General features: G+C 46.6%; 1 protein-coding gene across 1 annotated transcript in view; it reads left to right on the forward strand.

Annotated features, from left to right (window-relative positions):
• MED13 (mediator complex subunit 13) overlaps positions 1-21979 on the forward strand; it is an 865231-nt gene that overhangs the window by 450051 nt on the left and 393201 nt on the right. The gene's annotated exons all lie outside the window — the stretch shown is intronic.

The raw sequence follows: 21979 nt of genomic DNA on the forward strand, positions 1-21979 counted from the left end.
CAAAAAGAAGCAATAGAACTGGTACCATGTACAGAAATAAACACAGGAGTCTATTCACTGTACTTTCTAATACCCAAAAAGGACAAAACACTGAGGCCAATCTTAGAGCTCAGAATACTAAACACCTACATCAAATCAGACCACTTTCACATGGTCACGCTACAGGAGGTGTTACCACTGCTAAAGCAACAAGATTACATGACAACCTTAGATCTCAGACGCGTATTTCCACATACCGATACACCCTTCGCACAGGAAATACCTAAGGTTTGTATTCAAGGGAATACACTATCAATTCAAAGTCTTACCGTTCGGTATAACGACCGCACCAAGAGTATTTATTTACCAAATGCCTAGCAGTAGTAGCCGCACACATGAGAAGGCAGCAAATACACGTATTCCCGTATCTAGACGATTGGCTAATCAAGACCAACTCGCTAACAAAGTGTTCACAACACACAGAGTATGTCATACAAACCCTCTACAAACTCTGGTTCTCCCTCAACTACAAAAAATCACACATTGTGCCGTGCAAAATACAGCACTACTTAGGAGCGGTAATCAACACAACAAAAGGATTAGCCACTCCGAGTCCACAAAGGGTTCAAAATTTTCACAAGGTCATACAGGCCATGTATCCAACACTAAAAATACAGGCAAAAGTGGTTTTAAAACTCCTAGGCATGATGTCCTCATGCATAGCCATTGTCCCAAACGCAGGACTGCACATGAGGCCCTTACAACAGTGCCTAGCATCACAATGGTCACATGCACAGGGTCACCTTCTAGATCTGGTGTTGATAGACCGCCAAACATACATCTCGCTTCTATGGTGGAACAGTACAAATTTAAACAAAGGGTGGCCGTTCCAAGACCCAGTGCCACAATACGTAATAACAACAGATGCTTCCATGACAGGGTGGGGAGCACACCTCGATCACCACAGCATCCAAGGACAATGGGACGTACATCAAACAAAACTGCATATAAATCACCTCGAATTACTAGCAGTATTCCTGGCGCTAAAAGCATTTCAACCCATCATAACCCACAAATACGTTCTTGTCAAAACAGACAACATGACAACAATGTATTACCTAAACAAGCAAGGGGGAACACACTCAACACAGCTATGTCTCCTAGCACAAAAGATATGGCAATGGGCAATTCACAACCACATTCGCCTAATAGCACAGTTTATTCCAGGGATCCAAAATCAACTAGCAGACAATCTCTCTCGATCACCAACAGGTCCACGAATGGGAGATTCACCCCCAAATCCTAAACACTTACTTCAAACTTTGGGGTACACTGCAAATAGACCTATTTGCAACAAAAGAGAACGCAAAATGCCAAAACTTCGCATCCAGGTACCCAGACACAGTCTCAAGGCAATGCCCTATGGATGAACTGGTCAGGGAAATTTGCATACGCTTTTCCCCCTCTCCCTCTCCTTCCATATCTAGTAAACAAATTGAGTCAAAACAAACTCAAACTCATATTAATAGCACCAACATGGGCAAGACAACCTTGGTACACAACACTACTAGACCTGTCAGTAGTACCACACGTCAAGTTACCCAACAGGCCAGATCTGTTAACACAACACAAACAGCAGATCAGGCATCCAAACCCAGCATCGCTCAATCTAGCAATCTGGCTCCTGAAATCCTAGAATTCGGACATTTAAACCTCACTCAAGAATGTATGGAAGTCATAAAACAAGCTAGAAGACCATCCACTAGACACTGCTATGCAAGCAAATGGAAAAGGTTTGTTTGCTACTGCCATAATAATCAAGTTCATCCATTACACGCATCCCCAAAAGATGTAGTGGGATACTTACTACACTTACAAAAGTCAAATCTAGCCTTCTCTTCCATTAAAATACACCTTGCAGCAATATCTGCATACCTGCAGATTACCCATTCAACTTCATTGTTTAGGATACCCGTCATTAAAGCATTTATGGAGGGCCTAAGAAGAATAATACCACCAAGAACACCACCTGTTCCTTCATGGAACCTTAACATCGTCTTGACAAGACTCATGGGACCACCTTTTGAACCCATGCATTCTTGCGAAATACAATTCTTAACCTGGAAAGTTGCATTTCTCATTGCCATCACATCTCTAAGAAGAGTAAGTGAAATTCAGGCGTTTACAATACAAGAACCTTTTATCCAAATACACAAAAATAAGGTTGTACTAAGAACCAATCCTAAATTCCTACCAAAGGTTATTTCACTGTTCCACTTAAATCAAACGGTAGAGTTACCAGTGTTCTTCCCACACCCAGACTCAGTAGCTGAAAGGGCACTACATACATTAGATGTCAAAAGAGCACTAATGTACTACATCGACAGAACAAAGGAGGTCATGAAAACAAAACAACTGTTTATTGCATTTCAAAAACCTCATACAGGAAACCCAACATCAAAACAAGGTATAGCCAGATGGATAGTTAAGTGCATCCAAACCTATCTTAAAGCAAAGAGACAACTGCCCATTACACCAAGGGCACACTCAACCAGAAAAAAAGGCGCTACCATGGCATTCCTAGGAAATATTCCAATGCACGAAATATGTAAGGCAGCCACATGGTCCACTCCTCACACATTTACTAAACACTGCTGTGTAGACGTGCTATCCGCACAACAAGCCACAGTAGGTCAAGCCGTACTAAGAACTTTGTTTCAGACTACTTCCACTCCTACAGGCGGAGCCATCGCTTTTGGGGAGGTAACTGCTTACTAGTCTATGCACAACATGTGTATCTGCAGCAACAGATGCCATCGAACTGAAAATGTCACTTACCCAGTGTACATCTGTTCGTGGCATTGGTCGCTGCAGATTCACATGTGCCCACCCGCCTCCCCGGGAGCCTGTAGCCGTTGGAAGTTATCTTCAACATTTGTACATTTGTATATATATATATTACTTAACCTTAACTTGTACATACTTATTCATTCCATTGCATGGGCACTATTACTAACACACACAACTCCTACCTCACCCTCTGCGGGGAAAACAATCTAAGATGGAGCCGACGCCCATGCGCAATGGAAGCAAAGAGGAGGAGTCCCTCGGTCTCGTGACTCGAAAGACTTCTTCGAAGAAAAACAACTTGTAACACTCCGACCCAACACCAGATGACGGACTGTGCACAACATGTGAATCTGCAGCGACCAATGCCACGAACAGATGTACACTGGGTAAGTGACATTTTCATTATGCAAACACTGCACAACCTGGGCTTCACCATAAACTAAGAGATCACCACCAGCACCCCAAAGGAAAGATCTCCCTGGGTTTTACATCAAACTAAACCATAGACAAGGTATAGGTAACTTGGCAAGAGAATACTGGCAGTAATGCAGGAAGCAAAAAGACATCTGGAATTGACCCACCCAGAAGAACATAACACTGATAGCCATCCCCCTGACAAGAGTGCAGAACACAGAAGCAGACAAACTAAGCAGGCAAGAGAACTCCTCCCACGATTGAGAACTCAAGCAACAAGTTTTGGATGACATCTTCCACACACAGATCTCTTTGCAGCAAGAGAGAATGCAAAATGCCTAAGCTTCGCCTACACCAGAGGCATCCCAGGCACAGGTTTCTTTAAAGTGCTTGTGATCAAGCGGTTCCTAGAAGAAACACAAAGGTAGCCTCACCGGGCACGGTGCCTACACCCTATGGGTCCTTAATTTGACCCTAACATAACTTGTGGCTATTCCTTTTGAGCCCATGCACAAAACTGATATCAAACATCTAACCTTCAAGCTGCCTTTTCAGTGATTGTCACCTTCCTAAGAAGCCGAGAGACTCTGCACTCCATGTCAGGGCTGTTGTATTACCTGTAAAATAAAGAAGGTCCTCTGGAAGACTAGCCACTTCCACATTCTTGCCCCAATAACCAAATTAATCATCACAAGATTAATAGTACAAACTACCAAAGTTGCTAAAAATCGGTGGACGTGCTATTGGAAAGTGCCCCTTTTGGCATGGCTATACACTTTTTTCCTGATATCTGATGGTAACTTGACTGTGTGCTTGGATCCTGCTAACCAGGCGCCAGCACCAGTGTTAGTTCCCTCAACTGTTCCATTGCTTCCCCAATTGGCACACAGCCAAGTACCTTGTTAAAGGTACCAGTGGTGCCAAGGGCCCTGTGGCCAGGGAGGGTTTCTAAGGGCTGTGGCATATATGCCAAAACAGATGCTTGCAGCTGCCATTGCAGCCTGGGTACCCTGGTGCAAGCCCAGTGAAAACACGACCTGGCACACCCATTGTGTACCCTACTCCAGTCACTGCATCTAAGTATATGTAAGTGACCCCTACAGCAGGCCTTGGAGCCCTAAGGCTCAGGGTGCATTATATTTGATGTGTGGTCATGTCTGCACAATCCGATATTACCCTGTGATGCACAGCTCTATTGCCGATCATGGCAAGTGAGCAGAAAAGCTGTTTTAAGGTATGTGCTGGTCCTTCGCCACCAGCTACATAATGGCTTCAATGGGCCCCATGGTGTTTGGTATCAAACACCTAGTCTTAATAATTCCAGGCTGATGCCAGCCTCGGATTAATTGACATGCACCCAGAGGGCACCTTAGAGGTGCTTCCGGAACCCCACCAGTCCAAGTGTGTTGGCTGACTGGTCTCGACCAGCCTGCCACTACAGACAGGTTTCTGACCCCCTGGAGGTGAGAACCCACGCTATCAGAGTTCAGAAACAGAGCCTGCTCCGGAGAGAGGTGTTGTCACCTGCTCCAGCAGGATGGCTCGCAAATCTGCATACCAAGGCCAGGAACTTAAAAACCCTGCCACCTTTAGTATGCAACCCCTGGCTTCCCCAGACCTGTGTTGCCACCCCCTGCCCTGAGGCTTGCTTGGCACCAGAATAGGCAAGAAAATTAGTAGGTATGTTTACCATCTTTGGCCTAGCCACGCCCTTATTGTGGGCTAACCACAGTGGAAACTCAAAATGTCTTGTTTTTTGTGGAACTAGGCCTTCTTGTACAGGGATATGCCCACTCCCTACAGGAAGGGGTCATATAGGTCCGGTCTCCCATTTTTCTGACCACTGGGTCCTTCAGTACAGCAGGCGTCCAGGAGGAGGTCAGCGTGCTCCAAGAGACCAATCCATCCTCCCCTCCAAGCGAGAAGACATCAGGACCCACCTGAGCAGAGCTGCACCAATACCAAGGGTACTAGACCCCTTGCACCAACCAGGACTGTTGAAGACCATCCCAGACTCCAACAGCGCATCCGAAAATCTGCCGGTGAAGGACATCAGCACCACAGAGGACAGCCATCTGTCATCCAGCTGCCTTGTTTTTATCTCCCTTCGGCAGGTCACCCAAAGAACAGTGTGTGCATTGATGCAGGAGCATCGCCTCTAAAGATCCTCTGCACCCCAGCGCACCAACCTGGGTCTGACTTCCAATGGTGTGCCCCTGCTCCCAGGACATCCCACAGTCCTCAGTTGTGCTCTTTCTATGTGCCCCCCCACCCCATGTTGCTAAGTATGGAGCGGTCAGGAACCTGACTCGAATAACACCAGCGGACCAGGCAGGTAAAATTGTAGTGTTGGTCTTGCTGGTGATCCTACTACCTACAGGGGCCCCCAAGAACCGATTACAAAGGCCCCTATGCAGTAAAAGTACCTTAGAACCGTCACCGTGTAACAGTGCATTTGAGTAAAAGTGTTCATTGCAAATCTTCCTAAATCTGCAATAGTGCTTAATCTCTCAAGTATTCTGGTGTTGAACCAGTAACCATACTGCTACATTTTGTACACTACCTAGATAGCCAGCTTTCCTTCACTCCTTTTTCTTACAGAACACCCTCTCACTACATGTACAGTGAGGTGGTTGAGTGGTAAGGGTGGCTTTATGTATTGCAATAATACTTCACTTCAGACTGTGCATTCTCCTTTTGTAAGTGGTCAGAGGTAGGGGATCTGTTAGTAATAGCCAAAATGCAATACACTCTTCTGTGTTGGAACAGCAACTACTTGTTGCTGGACAGTCGTTTTCACCAACAGATTCCCCAAGTGACTATTACCATGAATTCTTCACTTGTGGGTTGGGAGCATATCTGGATCACATGACTTTGCATGGTATTTGAATGTGTCAGCAGCAGGATTGCAGCTTCAGCTACTTAGAACTCAAGGCACTCTACCTGCAACTCAGCTTTGCAAACCAGTCCTCTAAGACTGAAAGCCTCACAGCCATGTAGTACATCTAAAAAAAACCTATGACCAGCTGTCTGCATTGGCTCAAGGCATGGCATTGCGTTATTTGCAGTCATGTTGTGCTTTTAGTTTAACATCGTTGGGGTGTGACATTGTCTTTGCATACCTGCTAAGCAGCACATATCAACTGGTTTACAAGTGGGAATTGAATTCCCAAGTCCTCCAACTGTACTTTTTCAATAAGGTGCAAAACACAGAATGCCAAAGATTTGTTTCCAGGTACTCGCAGTAAATTGGGTAATGCACTGTGGATTAACTGGGCAGGGGTATTTGCCTACGCCTTTTCTTCTACTACCCGGAGTGCCATATGTGGTCAGGAATATGATGCAAGTGTCAAGTGACACTCATTCTAATGGTACCAGTGAGAAGGAAAACACCATGCTACTCCATGCTGCTGGAGATGTAGGTCTGTAAATCTGCACAATAAATTTCCACTGAGGCCAGACATATCTAAGGCATCCAGACACCAGACTGCTCAATTTAGCAATTTGTATCATGAGGTAAGTCACTTTAAACTTCTGCAGAGTATATGCATCAAGCATAAGGCGTGTAAGCCCACTGTCCTTGCCTATTGTACTGCCAAGAGCAAAACGTTTGTGCACTACTGCCTTGGCAACAACATAAATACCCTTAAAGCCTCTGTGCAGTAACTCACCTGGTACTTGTTACATTTGCAGAAATCGGAATGAGCATACCTGTCTGTTTATATCTAGTTGCAGCCTTCAAACAAAATAGGAAAAGTATCACTGTTTTTGCTCTCCTTTTGAACAATTGCAGTCCTGTAACATGCGGTTCTCGGCATTTTGGTGGCCGTTAGTTCTCAAACACTGATCAGAGTTGCAGGCCTTAACTATAGAACAACCTTTTATCAAAGTTTCTAGAGATAGTTTAGTCTTGAACTAACTCAAAATTCCTGCCAAAGTTGATGTTCGAGGCATGTGTCTGTTTATATATACATGGTGTGCGTAACTCCTCCCTTCCAGTGTTTGGTACGGATGTGTGCAAGTTGTTTTTCTTCAAAGAAGTCTTTCCAGTCACGAGGTTCATCGGCTCCTCTTCTTGCTGGTAATGCGCATGGGCATTGACTCTATTAGCTTATTTTCTTTCGACGTCTGGTTCGGATGTGTGCTCTTTTGCTCTGGTTTGAGACGGTCATCTGTACTTTCCAAGTTTTCACAACATACTTCTAAATGTCGGTATTGTTTTTTCGATTGCATATCTGTAAGGAAATGCCTCCTTGGCATGGTTACCCCCTGACTTTTTGCCTTTGCTGATGCCAAGTTATGATTTGAAAGTGTGCTGAGGCCTGCTAACCAGGGGTGTGGGTTTATTATTCTGAGAAGTTGGATACCAAACTTCCCAGTATTAAGTGTAGCCATTATGGAGCTGTGGAGTTCGTTTTTGACAAACTCCCAGGCCATATACTTAATATGGCCACGCTGTACTTACAATGTCTAAGAATAGACTTAGACACTGTAGGGGCATATTGCTCATGCAGCTATGCCCTCACCTGTGGTATAGTGCACCCTGCCTTAGGGCTGTAAGGCCTGCTAGAGGGGCAGCCATATTGAGTACATGGGCTGTGAGTTTCATTATAAATTCCACAGCTCCGTGTTGGCTTGATTGAATGCTTGGTAGTTTAGTATTAAACATCTCAGCGTAGTAAACATGATGCCAGTGTTGGATTTATTGTAAAATGCGCACAGAGGGCATCTTAGAGATGTCCCCTGAAATTCAGCCAGCTCTCTAATGTGTGGCTGACCGGTCTGTGCCAGCCTGCCACCACAAGACAAGTTTGACACCCTGGGGCGAGGACCTTTGTGCTGTTAGGGGTCAGGGAAAAAGCCTGCTCTGGGTGGAGGTATTTCACACCTCCCCCCTGCAAGAACAGCAGCCCTTGGCAGTGAGCCTCAAAGACTCCTGCCTTTTGTTGTGCTGCCTCCGGGCACTCCAGCTAGTGGAGTTGCACGTCTCTTCGGACCAAGTCCCACTTTTGGCTGCAGGTCCGACGGTAAAATTAGTTAACACCAGGAGTGTCTACCCCAGCTGGGACCACTCCTAGGGTGCCCAGAGCTGAGATGAACCCCTCCTGGCAGAATCCTCCATCTTGTTTTGGAGGAAGATAGCCAATAGGCTACTGCCCTCTGACCCCTGTAATGCCCCTTAAATCTAGTATTTAGGGGCACCCCTGAACCTTGCTCTTCAGATGGCTGGCGACCAGATGCCCCCCTCCCCCGGGACTGACTGACTGCCTACCCACCCAAGAACCAAGATCTCCTGAGGACAGCGGCTCTGTCTACAAAGAAACCTCCAAGGGGGCTTCAGAGCCTCCCATATCCGTGAGTCCTGCCCAGACTGCACCCGACACCCACAGCCTGAGCCCATGTGGCCCACTGGTTCAAAGAAAGTTCCCAGGCAGCTCCGACCTAGAGTCCACCATGGGTTGACGCCTCCTGACCAACACAATGACGCCTGCAGCATAAATCCAGAGAACCCCACCACCACCCCCAACAGACTCCAGAGAAGATTCTGGACGCCTAAAGATACGCCTGCAGCCCCCTGGCTTTGGGCAACCTAACTGATGGTCCAGTAACGTCCAGTGGGTTCTCTACCTGTCCAGCTGTTGGTCATGCCTGCAGCCTCTTTACCCAGTGGTTCCTCTATTGAAAAACAATGGGCACCCAACCCTGTTTGCACCCTGCACCCAGCCTACCCGTGGCACTACGGGTGTGTTTGGTGTTGACCCAAACACCCCGACTCCCCCCAGGTCTGTGCCCTGAAGTCGTGGATACTTACCTGCTATTTGTTTCTATGTCCCCCTAGTCTCCATGGGATTCCATTTGGCACCAACACCAGCTTTGACCTCTGCACCTGGCCAGCCCTGTGTTGCTGGTGGTGCACCCTTGGTGTCTTCCCGAACTTTGCCCTGTGGACACCCTATATCCCCAAGGACTGGATCGTAAGTAGAGTACTTCTCTCGTAGGGGATTTCCATGTATAGTCATAAGCACTGAATAGTTCCGCGCGCCTGCGGGGACCCCGGAGCACTGTTGTGTAGCATATTCTTAAGTGCAATCATCAGCTCCTTGACAAAAAAGGTCTGTGAAAAACACTTAAGAATAACAATGTGCAGCCTATGTGAACAACTACACAGACCAAATTGTTAGAAGAAAAAACAGTTGTAGTGTAAATTCACGTTTAAACCTCTATTTATTCTATAAATACATAAATAAATACATTCTCATATTTTATTTACACCTCTCATGAGAATAAAACAATGTAGGGCAGTGTAGCCCATAGGCTGCCATTATACAGAATGAAAATAGAGCTGTGCCTTTAAGAAAGTAAAGTCTTCCTGTTTCCCATCATGCACAGCAAAAGGCAGTTGCCTCAGTTCTTTTTTCCGGCTCCTTTCTGACAGGACCCTGAAGCATTGAGCTCTACCTCACAAAATCCTTTTGTGACAGAAATTCATTTAAAATCTTTTGAATTTCATTTTCACTCGACGTTTTTAACATTGAGTGATAATTTTCTGCTTTTTTCTGTTAGATTCTGACAGAATTTTGAGGTTTTTCTACTTCAGAAATGCCTTCACTGTTTGACAAATGTCCTTCTTGTGGCAGAAAAAAGGCCAAAACAGATCCACATCGGGTCTGCATAATTTGCCTTCCATCCAGCCACAAACCGGAGTCGTGTGACATCTGCAAAACCTTCTCCAGAAGGACCCTTCGTGACAGGGAGAAGATCCGACTCCAGGCGAAAGAGGACAGGAGGAAAAGTGGTCATTCTACCACAGAGCGAGGAGAAGGTCAGTCTTCTACCAGGGCTCACACTGGTTCCTCTATAACTCCGACCAGACCGGCTCAAAAACGGCACAGGTCTCCGACGTCGAGGGCGTCGACGTCGAGGCAAGGAACGGCGCCAACATGCTCGCCGTCGAGGAGTGGTTCGCCGGCGAGAAAGAGACATCGCTCGCCGTCGACGACGATTTCGCCGTCGAGACGGCGTGGACTTTCGCCGTCGAGATCTGGGTCACCGTCGACACGGCGAGGACGTTCCACGTCGAGGAGATCTGAATCCGGTTCGCCGTCGAAACGGCGAGATCGATCAACGTCGAGGGGTGCTCGACGTCGTAGACGTTCACCGTCATCACGGCGACGTCGAGGGTTGTCGTCGAGAGATTCTCAACGGCGAGAAGAATCGACGGCGAAGGGCACTCGCCGTCACCGTACTTCGACGTCGAGGAGTGTGTCGACGTCGAGACAATCAAAAAGACCTAGGAGGGTTTATACAACCTCAGAATCCTCGGTTTCACTCATCCTCCTTCCAGCGTCTCCACAACTCTCTCCTCGACAATCACCATTGCCACAGACGCCGGTAACACCTACGGCGCCTCTTCCGGCTCCGCCTTCAGAGTCTGTTTTGAGGACTCCAACGCGGTCTGTAAGACGTTCGGGACATTCCTCTAGACGCTCTTCTTCCTCTCGGCACCGTCATGACTCCGAGATCTCAGCATTCACATCACAGGCGTTCTTCTTCATCTACACGGGACTACTCTCCAACCCTATCGGACTCACCGTCCCCGAGAGTGTCCCCCATAGATGATGTGAATACGTTCCAGGAGGTCTTAGTACGAGGGGCAACCAAGCTGAACATCCCGCTGGCGGTACCTGCCCCATCGACGTCAGTGATCTTCGAGACCTTGCATCACAGGACATCTTCCAGACCTTTGCTTCCACTGGTTCCAGGTCTCCTTGAACCAGCAATGGATATTTTCCTTGCACCGGCCGCAACAAAGTCTGCTCCTTCCAGACTTATTAAAAAAATATCGTCCACCAGAACAAGATCCTCTATTCTTGAGGTCGGACCCAGTTCCTGATTCGGTGGTCATAGTAGCGGCAAAGAAACTGCATTCAACCTCACCATCTTCTTCTTCACCTCCAGATAAAGAGAGCAGAAAGATAGATGCTGCAGGACGAAAAGTATGCTCTACTGCAGCCGTCACGATGAAGGCAGCCAGCGCTACTGCGTTATTAGGGCGGTACGACCGTGCCCTCTGGGACTCTTTAATGCAGTTTGCGGAACATCTTCCTAAGGATAAAAGGGAAGATTTCCTGGAGGTCGTGGGTGAGGGAGCCATGGTGTCTAACCAAATTATAAGTGCTGCAGCTGACTCTTCGGTGCTATCCGCACACAATTATGCACACGGGATAGCGCTCAGAAGGCATGCATGGTTGAGACTTACATCACTCAAACCTAAAGCGCAGCAGAGAATACAAAACCTGCCTTTCTCGGGCTCCACCTTGTTCGGTTCTCATGCCGATGACGAGATGGCTAGAATGAAAGCTGAACTAGATACCTTGAAAGCGGTAGGCATGGAAAGACCGAAAGAACAAAGAAAGGTTTTCCGGCCAAATCAACGACGACTTTTCACCCACCGGTATCAGTCGCCACACTGGATGTCTTCGCGCCCCCAGCAGCAGCAACAACAGCAGTATCAAAGGGGTTTCTCTACTCAGCGAAGGTCGACAAGGGGTCGTTCAACACCTCAAACTCAGGCAACTCGACAGGCTCCCACGTCTAAGCCCTGAATCTTTGCTTCCCCCTCCTCCGTTATCCACTCCGGTAGGGGGAAGTATCTCAAATCATCTGGACGAGTGGCTACGCATCACAACAGACGCCTGGGTATTGAATATTGTGAGACATGGTTACGCTCTCAGATTCACCAGTTCTCCACCATCTGTTCCACCCAAAACAGCCAACCGCCATCTCGAAGCTCTACAGTTAGAGGTCAATATCCTATTGCAAAAAAGAGCCATAGAACCCGTTCCCATCAGCCAACAAGGGAAGGGGATTTATTCGAGATATTTCCTTGTACCGAAAAAAGACAAACAAGAGTTTCGTCCCATCTTAGATCTGAGGACAGCAAACAAATGGATTCGCAAAGAAAAATTCAGGATGTTAGCCTTACACCAAATTTATCCACATCTACGTCAGGGCGACTGGCTATGTGCGATAGATCTTTGCGACGCTTACTTTCATATCCCAGTAACCAAGAAACATCGAAAATTCCTAAGGTTCACCGTCGGAAAACGCCATTACCAATTTGCAGTTCTACCTTTCGGCCTAAAATCAGCGCCAAGAACTTTTTCCAAATGCATGGCGGTAGTAGCCGCCCACTTGAGGAAACTGCGAATATTCGTCTACCCCTATCTAGACGATTGGCTCATAAAGGCCTCCAGTTGTCTCGAGACACAGCAACATTTCGAATGGACTCTACAACTGCTGCAAAAACTTGGTCTTCAAGTCAATCTCCTGAAATCTACAGCAACACCTGTTCAGAGGTTGCATTACTTAGGGGCCATTGTAGATACCAGGCTAGGAAAGGTGTTTCCTTCGGAGGAACGACGGTTATCGATTCTCCAGAAGTGCAAACAACTGCAGGAAAGACCTCAAGCCACTGCAAGAATAATAGCTTCTCTACTGGGCTCGATGGCGTCTTGTATCCATCTGGTTCCCAATGCTCGCCTCCATATGAGACCATTGCAGGAAAATCTGGAGGATCAGTGGTGTCAACTGAGGGACGATTGGGAGAACAAAGTCCTTCTTTCTCCTCACACCCTACAATCCCTCAAGTGGTAGTGTTTACCCAGCAATCTCTTGGTGGGGATTCCGTTCCAACAACGGCCTCCATCTCAAACCATCGTAACAGATGCGTCACTGATCGGATGGGGGGCGCACATGGAACATCTTCGAGTCCAAGGCGAGTGGTCACAGAGAGAGAGTCTCTATCACATCAACCTGCTGGAACTTCGCGCAGTCCACCTTGCGCTCAAAGCCTTCCTTCCCTCTCTGAGAACGGAAACTCCTTCTCCAGACAGACAACGTGGCCACTATGTACTACGTGAACAAACAAGGAGGCACCAGGTCCAGAATTTTATCCAGAGAGGCTCACACAATCTGGCATTGGCTTCTAGCCAGGAACCTGTCACTAGTGGCAACTCACCTGCCCGGCATCCAGAATGTTCAAGCGGATGCCCTCAGTCGGGTAATGGACGAGAACCACGAATGGGTACTACACGACGACGTCGTTCATTCCATTTTCGCACTCTGGGGTACCCCCTCTACAGACCTATTCGCAACCCCAGAAAACAAAAAATGCCAAAACTTCGCCTCCAGATATTACCATCCAGGGACACTGGGGAATGCCCTGTGGATAAGCTGGTCAGGAGCATTTCTTTACGCCTTTCCACCGCTTCCCCTGATTCCGGCGGTCCTCCAGAAGCTGTCCAATGTTCAGACCAAAATTATCCTAATTGCTCCGGAGTGGCCACGCCAGTGGTGGTTCCCAGACCTTCTTCACCGGTCACTCAAACCACACATCCGGCTACCATATCGTCCGGACCTTCTCACGAAGTTCAGAGGGCAGATATCTCATCCCAACCCCTCATCGTTGAGTTTGGCAGCATGGCTCCTGAGCTAGTGCAATATGGACACTTGAACCTACCTCAGGACTGTATGGAAATTCTGAAGGAAGCAAAGCGCCCTTCCACACGATCAGCCTATGCAAGCAAGTGGAAGAGATTCTGCATTTGGTGTTTACACAACAACATTGACCCGGTTTCCTGTGGGGAACAATCTATCCTGCCATACTTGTTAAGTTTGGCAAAATCGGGCTTACAACTGTCGTCAATAAAAGTTCACTTGGCGGCGATAACGGCATACAGAAAGAGTCCTTCACAAACTTCCTTTTTTCGGGTTCCGATTATTAAGGATTTCCTAGAAGGTTTAAAGAAGGTGTTTCCTCCCATTAGAAAGCCTTCTCCATGGGAACTGAACGTTGTCTTATCACGTCTGATGCTGCCGCCATTCGAGCCGATACATAAGGCATCGCTGCAGCATCTCACATGGAAAGCTGCTTTTCTGGTGGCAATCACTTCAGCGCGTAGGGTCAGCGAAATCCAGGCCCTTTGCGCTCAGGAACCCTACACGGTTTTTCATTCTGCGAAAGTGGTAATGAGAACTCATCCAAAATTTTTACCTAAGGTAGTCTCCGACTTCCATGTGAACCAAACAATTTCATTACCGACTTTCTTTCAGAATCCAGCTACCCCTGCTGAGAGAACTCTGCACTCTCTGGATGTAAAGAGAGTCTTGAAATTTTACCTGGACAGGACAAAAAGCTTTCGAAAATCACAACAGCTTTTTATTAACTATGGCCCAATCAGAACAGGTTTGGGCACATCTAAACAATCGTTATCCAGGTGGATTGTTTCATGTATAATGTTATGTTATCAGTTAGCAAACAAATCCCTTGGTGGTAGGCCAAAAGCCCACTCTACCAGAGGGAAAGCAGCTACTGTAGCCTTGATGAGAAATGTCCCTTTGGCAGAAATATGCAAGGCTGCCACTTGGAGGTCGGTCCATACCTTTACTAAGCATTACTGCCTTGATACAGACGCTAGGGCAGATGCTCAGGTTGGGCAGGCTTTGCTCAAGAATTTGTTTGCATGATTCATGTTTTTCTCAGTATTCTTATATCTACTCCACCGCGGTTATGGGGATGGGCTTGCTACTCTATTCAGTGCTTATGACTATACATGGAAATCCCCTACGAGAGAAGGAATGGTTTCTTACCTGTAACTCCAGTTCTCTCGTAGGGGTATTTCCATGATAGTCATAAGCAACCCTCCCTCCTCCCCGGTGGAGTTGACATAGAACATGAATATTATGGAGGTTGGTACTCCAACAAATGTTTTGTTTTTCTTCATGTCAGGTTAATAGCCTCCAAAAAAGAACTGAGGCAACTGCCTTTTGCTGTGCATGATGGGAAACAGGAAGACTTTACTTTCTTAAAGGCACAGCTCTATTTTCATTCTGTATAATGGCAGCCTATGGGCTACACTGCCCTACATTGTTTTATTCTCATGAGAGGTGTAAATAAAATATGAGAATGTATTTATTTATGTATTTATAGAATAAATAGAGGTTTAAACGTGAATTTACACTACAACTGTTTTTTCTTCTAACAATTTGGTCTGTGTAGTTGTTCACATAGGCTGCACATTGTTATTCTTAAGTGTTTTTCACAGACCTTTTTTGTCAAGGAGCTGATGATTGCACTTAAGAATATGCTACACAACAGTGCTCCGGGGTCCCCGCAGGCGCGCGGAACTATTCAGTGCTTATGACTATCATGGAAATACCCCTACGAGAGAACTGGAGTTACAGGTAAGAAACCATTCCTTACCTGCAAACTGTGTTGATACTTTTCCTCTAGGACTGCATTGCTTTCTATGAAAAGTATTACTTATCTGAACACTGTTTTAACTGTGAATTACAAAGTGCATTTAATACTTGAAAGTGATGCGTTCTTGAAACTACTTGCCTGCAAAGAAGATCCTTTTGGTTCTAGAAATAAAGTAACGAAATATATTTTTTGAGACCTAAACATTGGCCTGGAATTAGTCATTGAGTGTGTGCCTCATTTCTTGGCTGTGTACAACAAATGCTTAGCGGTGCCCTCTGCTTGACCACACTACCACGATAGAGAGCATTAGCATTATCTACTATAGCCCATGTAAAGCCTTTGAGGATCCACTGGACTCTGTGCACACTATACCTTACTTTGGTATATATATACACACAGAACCAGCTTCCTACAGTTTTCCTCCATTCAGACCGAATTGAGGATTTAATGTTCGAGGCCCTCTTTTGCACACAACGCACTACTCAGTATCTCACCATCCTAAAGGGTATGTTGTGCCACACAGGAACATTTTTTAGGATTCAGTGTGAGCTCAGGTAATTACTCCCCTAGTTGACAGTAATATGACTTCCCCTTCAGATTGTGTCCATTTGTGGCCAGATTCCTCCAGATTCCGTTATTTTCATACAGCACAGAAAAGGGCCAACTCCTATACAACCGACTCCCCTGCCAGGTGAGGAAAATAAGTGATTAAATCTGGCAGGAAAGAAAAGCAACTCAGTCTCCTAACCACTGGCACATTGCCAACACTGTGGGGCTCTTGAGCAGATATGACAGCCACCTGGGATGAAATGGAGGAACTTCTTCAGAACCTCCCTGTGGAACACAGAAAAGGGGGCATTAAGAGGTCTTAGAGGGGAAATGTATTTCCAGTACACAATACATTGTGCCCTTGATGCAGCTGACACTGCAGCTTGTGGTGTTCATTCCAGCCTCCTACTCAGATGCCACGCATGTCTTCATATTTCAGGTTTTTAGCTTGAGGTGCAGCAGAACTTGCTATCCCTCACTCTTGACAGCAAACATCTTTTGAGACGCCAGGTCATCCAGACCCTTGATAAAACTGAAGAGACACAAATGACTGAAGCCATGGGGATCCTTCAGACGCCCATCTTTCGGGGTGCATTTTACTGTACACCCTGCAGAGTGCTGAGGCTCAGGAAAGACGGACCCTATGTCACCCTAGTATTTCCAGGGTGGGCAGGGAGAGTGCGATACCTGAAATTCCTGACCACAAGAGCCGTCTTCTGATCCGGGTGCTCCTTTGGGAGGACCTCCTGTCACAGTTGTAGGGCTGGGCCCTGCATCTGAATCTGCACAACCTACACCTCTGTGTGTGGAGGTTGTATGGCGACAGTTGATGGCTTTAGATCTTCCTCCCAAAGTGGTATTTGCCATCCTGGCAGCCAGACATCCAGCCACAAAATCTGTATATGCTGGCAGAAGTTTGTGTTCCACCCGCGTCATTCAAACTTTACATTACAAGTTGTCTGGCATTTAAGTCTTTCCGTTGCGACAGTTAGGTTAGCTTTAAGTCTTGTTTACATTTGCCAGATCAACCGCCAATTTTCAAATCATCGTTTGTGACACGTTTCTTAAACTTACTGATCCAGATTTAGCCTTAACTGGCTTCTCACCTCCCTAATGTGCACTCCCTTTGAACCCATGCCCAGCTGTTCTCTAGCTCGACCATTAACTGTCTGCCATTACCTCTGGCTACTCACAAGGCAAAGATTTTACGGGTAGAAGCCACTACCAGAAGAACAAGTTACTCATCTGTGGCAATGCCTTTGCTGGTAGATAATAACTAACTGTAGATTCTTCACTGACCTGCTCACCTTCTCATTCTGTGGAATGACGTCATATGAGCCACTAGAAGATTCGAAACTAGAGAACTGCAGACTGGCTTATATTGAATACTGAGGGCTCAGTGTTCGACAGCACAGTTGGAAATCAGAAAGAAGCTGTTGTCTGTCTACCCACTTATGTAGCTGATAGAGTGCTTCCTTGCACTTTTACCTCTTGAAGTCTTCCATATAACGTTTACTGTCAGATGTTCGTCCACTACTGTATTTAGTTTCTCTTTTCTAGGGTAACTGAGATGCACTTAAAATATTTAAAGATCATTTCAAAAGTATGTTCAGTCTTCACCAGAGGAGATCGGTCATGATTATACACTTCTAGAGCTCATATGCATGTGTGCGTGTATATTTTGGTGGCAGTTCATCTGGCGCTCCTATGTATACGACCTGGAAGCCCCACAGTGTGGTCACCATCTTCAGTCACCCCTGGTCCCCCAACCCACCCTTATGTTTGGTCGGGATAAAGGTAGAGGGGGGGCTCCTGAATGAACATAATCAACAGCGATAAATCACTAGTTTTCTTCCACACTGAATAAGGAAAAATCAGTTTTCCACTCAAAACCTCAAGGTTTTTTTTAACCCATGTTATCCACATCAGAAGGAGAATGTTGTTGACACAGAGCATACACCATTGTGGCGCTACCCTAACTGCCACCACATTTCGTGCAAAAGGACAGCCGCCACATGTGAACCACTAAGAAGATGGGACAACAAAAGGAAAAACAAATCTGAAGATGGCTACCAAAAATAGGGACATCCGGAGGAAGTGGGATGAGGTCACAAGTGGGCACTAAACAGAGGTTCCATTGATGCCCACTAACAAAAGAATAGAAAGAGTAGAAGGACTGAAAATGTGAGATAGTGGTGAATGCCGAACTCAACCACGTGATGGAGGAAAAGTGCACAGCATGTGAATCCAGAAAATTCTTCGAGCCACAAAACTACACCTTCAGGTTAGAAAATGTGTAGTCTTGGTGGTACAATCATCCGGTTGCATAAGTTATGTTTCAATCCTTGTAGTTCTTGCAGTCTTTTAGTTTTCCATAGAGACATTGTGGTTCTTGAGATTCATCATTACTTTCTCTGAAAAGTGCTATGTCACTTAAACAGACATTGTTCTTGCCACCTTTTCTCCTCTTTTCCTTAGCTAGGTGGACATTACACAGTATTGAAGCGAGGCATGCGCTTGGATTGACATGTTTTCCTGATCAACTTTGTGACACTAGGTGGCAGTGATGCAGTTTGCTTGCTTTGAAGGCATCCATTGCCAAATTAGCAGTGTCCTGTACCACCATTTTAACCTTTCCTGCAGCCCAGCCTCCATCTGATATCTGGGCAGAAGCCATCAGACCCACAAAAGTATTTCTGGCATTCACCAATCATGTGCCTGTCAGACACATGCTGGACAGCTACGTGGGTTACCCCAAAAGGATTCTAATGCCTTATTTAAGGCTGATACTCTACAACATTTTGGAAGTAAGTTATCTGTAAACTGCATATCTGGGCGTACCCAGCCCAATTATCCCTTTTCTCCTTTTTCAGTATCCACCCACAAATTTGTGAATGCCAGTCGTAAGAGCAACAAGGTTACCTTTATGGTGACTCTGGTACTTTGTCTATTAACTCTTGGGTTATCACTGTCGTTCCACTAACACCTTAGCCCAAATGCAATTGTTGGATTTTCTCCAAAAGATGCGTACTTGAAAGGGTATGCCTGTACACAACAATGGATATGTGCCATGTGTCACATACTTGTGCTAATTGGACTTATATAGAAGCAACTTGCAGTCTCACCCACTAGGTTGCAGGGTACACAATAAATCAATGATAGGAAAGAACTGCAATTAAGGGACTCTCCATAAAAGAAACTTTAGCTATCTGTCACTGATTATCTACCTAGTAACATTCTTCTTAAGAAAAACATTTGTCAATCCCTTTCGAAGGAAGTCCCAGCCAGATGCATCCGCCGTGATTTAATAGTAGACTTATTTCAACCTTTCACTGTCCTGAGACCATTTTGGTGAAGGTTGAGAGTGCCCAGATGAAGCCTTTTACTGAGTGCAGCGGTCACCTGAAAGTAACTCAGTTTGGCAAACTCAGTTCAACAAGCTCTTCGCATGATGACTATAGTCTTTTTGGATGGTCTTGCGTCTAGCTGTCTACTTCACTAACTCCCACAGGCCCTCCATCCTCTTAATCTGTCGCTACATTGTAATTGCTCGAAGTTGCAGCATTGGTTTGAAGTGAATGTTTTCTGACAAGTCCTATATAGTTGATTATTCGCCCCTTCTGAGTCCTCACCAAAAGTAGTGTCCTGGGGTACAGCAGACCTCTATCCTGTCACCCTTCTCTTCAGGTTCATCTGGTCAGTTAGACCGATATTTTGCTTGATTTCATAGTTTCATTGATAAGCACCTAATGTTGAAATCTTCTGCTGGCTAAACTAAAAATGTACTAATTTGCATTTCAACAGAATTGGTAGAATTATATTAGACTGAGCCCTACATAAATAAGGGGCTCACTCCTTGTAGGAAGTTGACTCTGTGCACACTATTTCTTACTTTGAAATAGTATATACAGAGTCCAAGGGTTCCCCTTAGAGGTAATATAGTGGCAAAAGTAGATAATTCTAATGCTCTATTTTGTGGTAGTGTGGTCGAGCAGTAGACTTATCAGAGGGTAGTGTTAAGCATTTGTTGTACACACACAGGCAATACATGAGGAACACACACTCAGACAATTCCAGGCCAATAGGTTTTTAAATTGAAAAATATATTTTCTTAGTTTATTTTAAGAACCACAGGTTCAAGATTTACAAGTAATACTTTAAATGTAAGGTACTTCACTTAGATACTTTCGGAACTTTGAATAAAAGCAATATCATATACAGTCTTTATAAAATTGGCAATAAGCTATTTTTAAAGTGGACACAGTGCAAAAATCGACAGTTCCTGGAAGAGGTAAGTAAAGGTTAAGTTTGTAGGTAAGTAAAACACTTATAAGTCTCAAAGTTGGGGCCAAGGTAGCCCACTGTTGGGGATTCAGGGCAACCCCAAAGTTACCACACCAGCAGCTCAGGGCCAGTCAGGTGCAGAGGTCAAAGAGGTGCCCAAAACACATAGGCTTCAATAGAGAACAGGGGTGCCCCGGTTCCAGTCTGCCAGCGGGTAAGTACCTGCATCCTCGGGGGCGCAGACTAGGGTTTTTTTGTAGGGCACCGGAGGGGAGGGGGGGGACACAAGCAGGCACAGAAAGTACACCCTCAGCGGCACAGGGGCAGCCGGATGCAGTGTGCAAACAGGCATAGGGTTTTAGGTAGGAAGTAATGGGGAGACCCGGGGATCTCTTCAACAATGCAGCCAGGCACAGGGGGGGGGGGGGGCCTCCTTGGGGCAGCCACCACCTGGGCTAGGCAGAGGGTCGCCTGGGGGGTGTTCCTGCACTGGAGTTCGGTTCCTTCAGGTCCTGGGTGCTGCGGGTGCAGTGTTGGTTCCAGGCGTCGGGTCCCTTGTTACAGGCAGTCGCGGTCAGGGGGAGCCTCTGGATTTCCTCTGCAGGCGTCGCTGTGGGGGCTCAGGGGGGTTGTCTCTGGCTACTCACGGGCTCAAAGTCACCGGGGAGTTCTCCCTGAAGTGTTGGTTTTCCACAGGTTGAGCCGGGGGCATCGGGTGCAGAGTGGAAAGTCTCATGCTTCCGGCGGGAAACGTTAATTCTTTAAAGTTGTTTCTTGTTGCAAGAAAGTTGCAGGTTGTTCAACAGGGCCGCTGTTCACGGGAGTTTCTTGGTCCTTGGTTGCAGGGCAGTCCTCTGAGGCTTCAGAGGTCGCTGGTCTCTGTTGGATGCTTCGCTGTTGCAGTTTTCTTTGAAGTTGGGAGACAGGCTGGTAGGGCTGGGGCCAAAGCAGTTGTCGTCTCAGTCTTCACTGCAGGGCTTCAGGTCAGCAGTCCTTCTTCTGGTTAAGGTTGCTGGTATCTAGTTTCCTAGGTTCTGGGGGCCCCTAAATACTGAATTTAGGGGTGTGTTTAGGTCTGGGAGGGCAGTAGCCAATGGCTACTGTCCTTGAGGGTGGCTACACCCTCTTTGTGCCTCCTCCCTGTGGGGAGGGTGGTACATCCCTAATCCTATTGGGGGAATCCTCCTTCTACAAGATGGAGGATTTCTAAAAGTAAGGGTCACCTCAGCTCAGGACACCTTAGGGGCTGTCCTGACTGGTGGGTGGTGACTCCTTGTTTTTCTCATTATCTCCTCCAGCCTTGCCGCCAAAAGTGGGGCCAGTGGCCGGAGGGGCGGGCATCTACACTAGCTGGGATGCCTTGGGGCGCTGTAACAGAAGGGGTGAGCCTTTGAGGCTTATGCACATATGCCCTCACCTGTGGTATAGTGCACCCTGCCTTTGGGCTGTAAGGCCTGCTAGAGGGGTGACTTACCTATACCACAGGCAGTGTGAGGTTGGCATGGCACTCTGAGGGGAGTGCCATGTCGACTTAGTCATTTTCTCCCCACCAGCGCACACATGTGTTGCCTGAGGGGTCCTCATGGTGGCATAAGACATGTTGCAGCCCTTAGAAACCTTCCCTGTTATCAGGGCCCT

Source organism: Pleurodeles waltl, chromosome 3_1, assembly GCF_031143425.1.
Source record: "Pleurodeles waltl isolate 20211129_DDA chromosome 3_1, aPleWal1.hap1.20221129, whole genome shotgun sequence".
NCBI classification, from domain to species: domain Eukaryota; kingdom Metazoa; phylum Chordata; class Amphibia; order Caudata; family Salamandridae; genus Pleurodeles; species Pleurodeles waltl.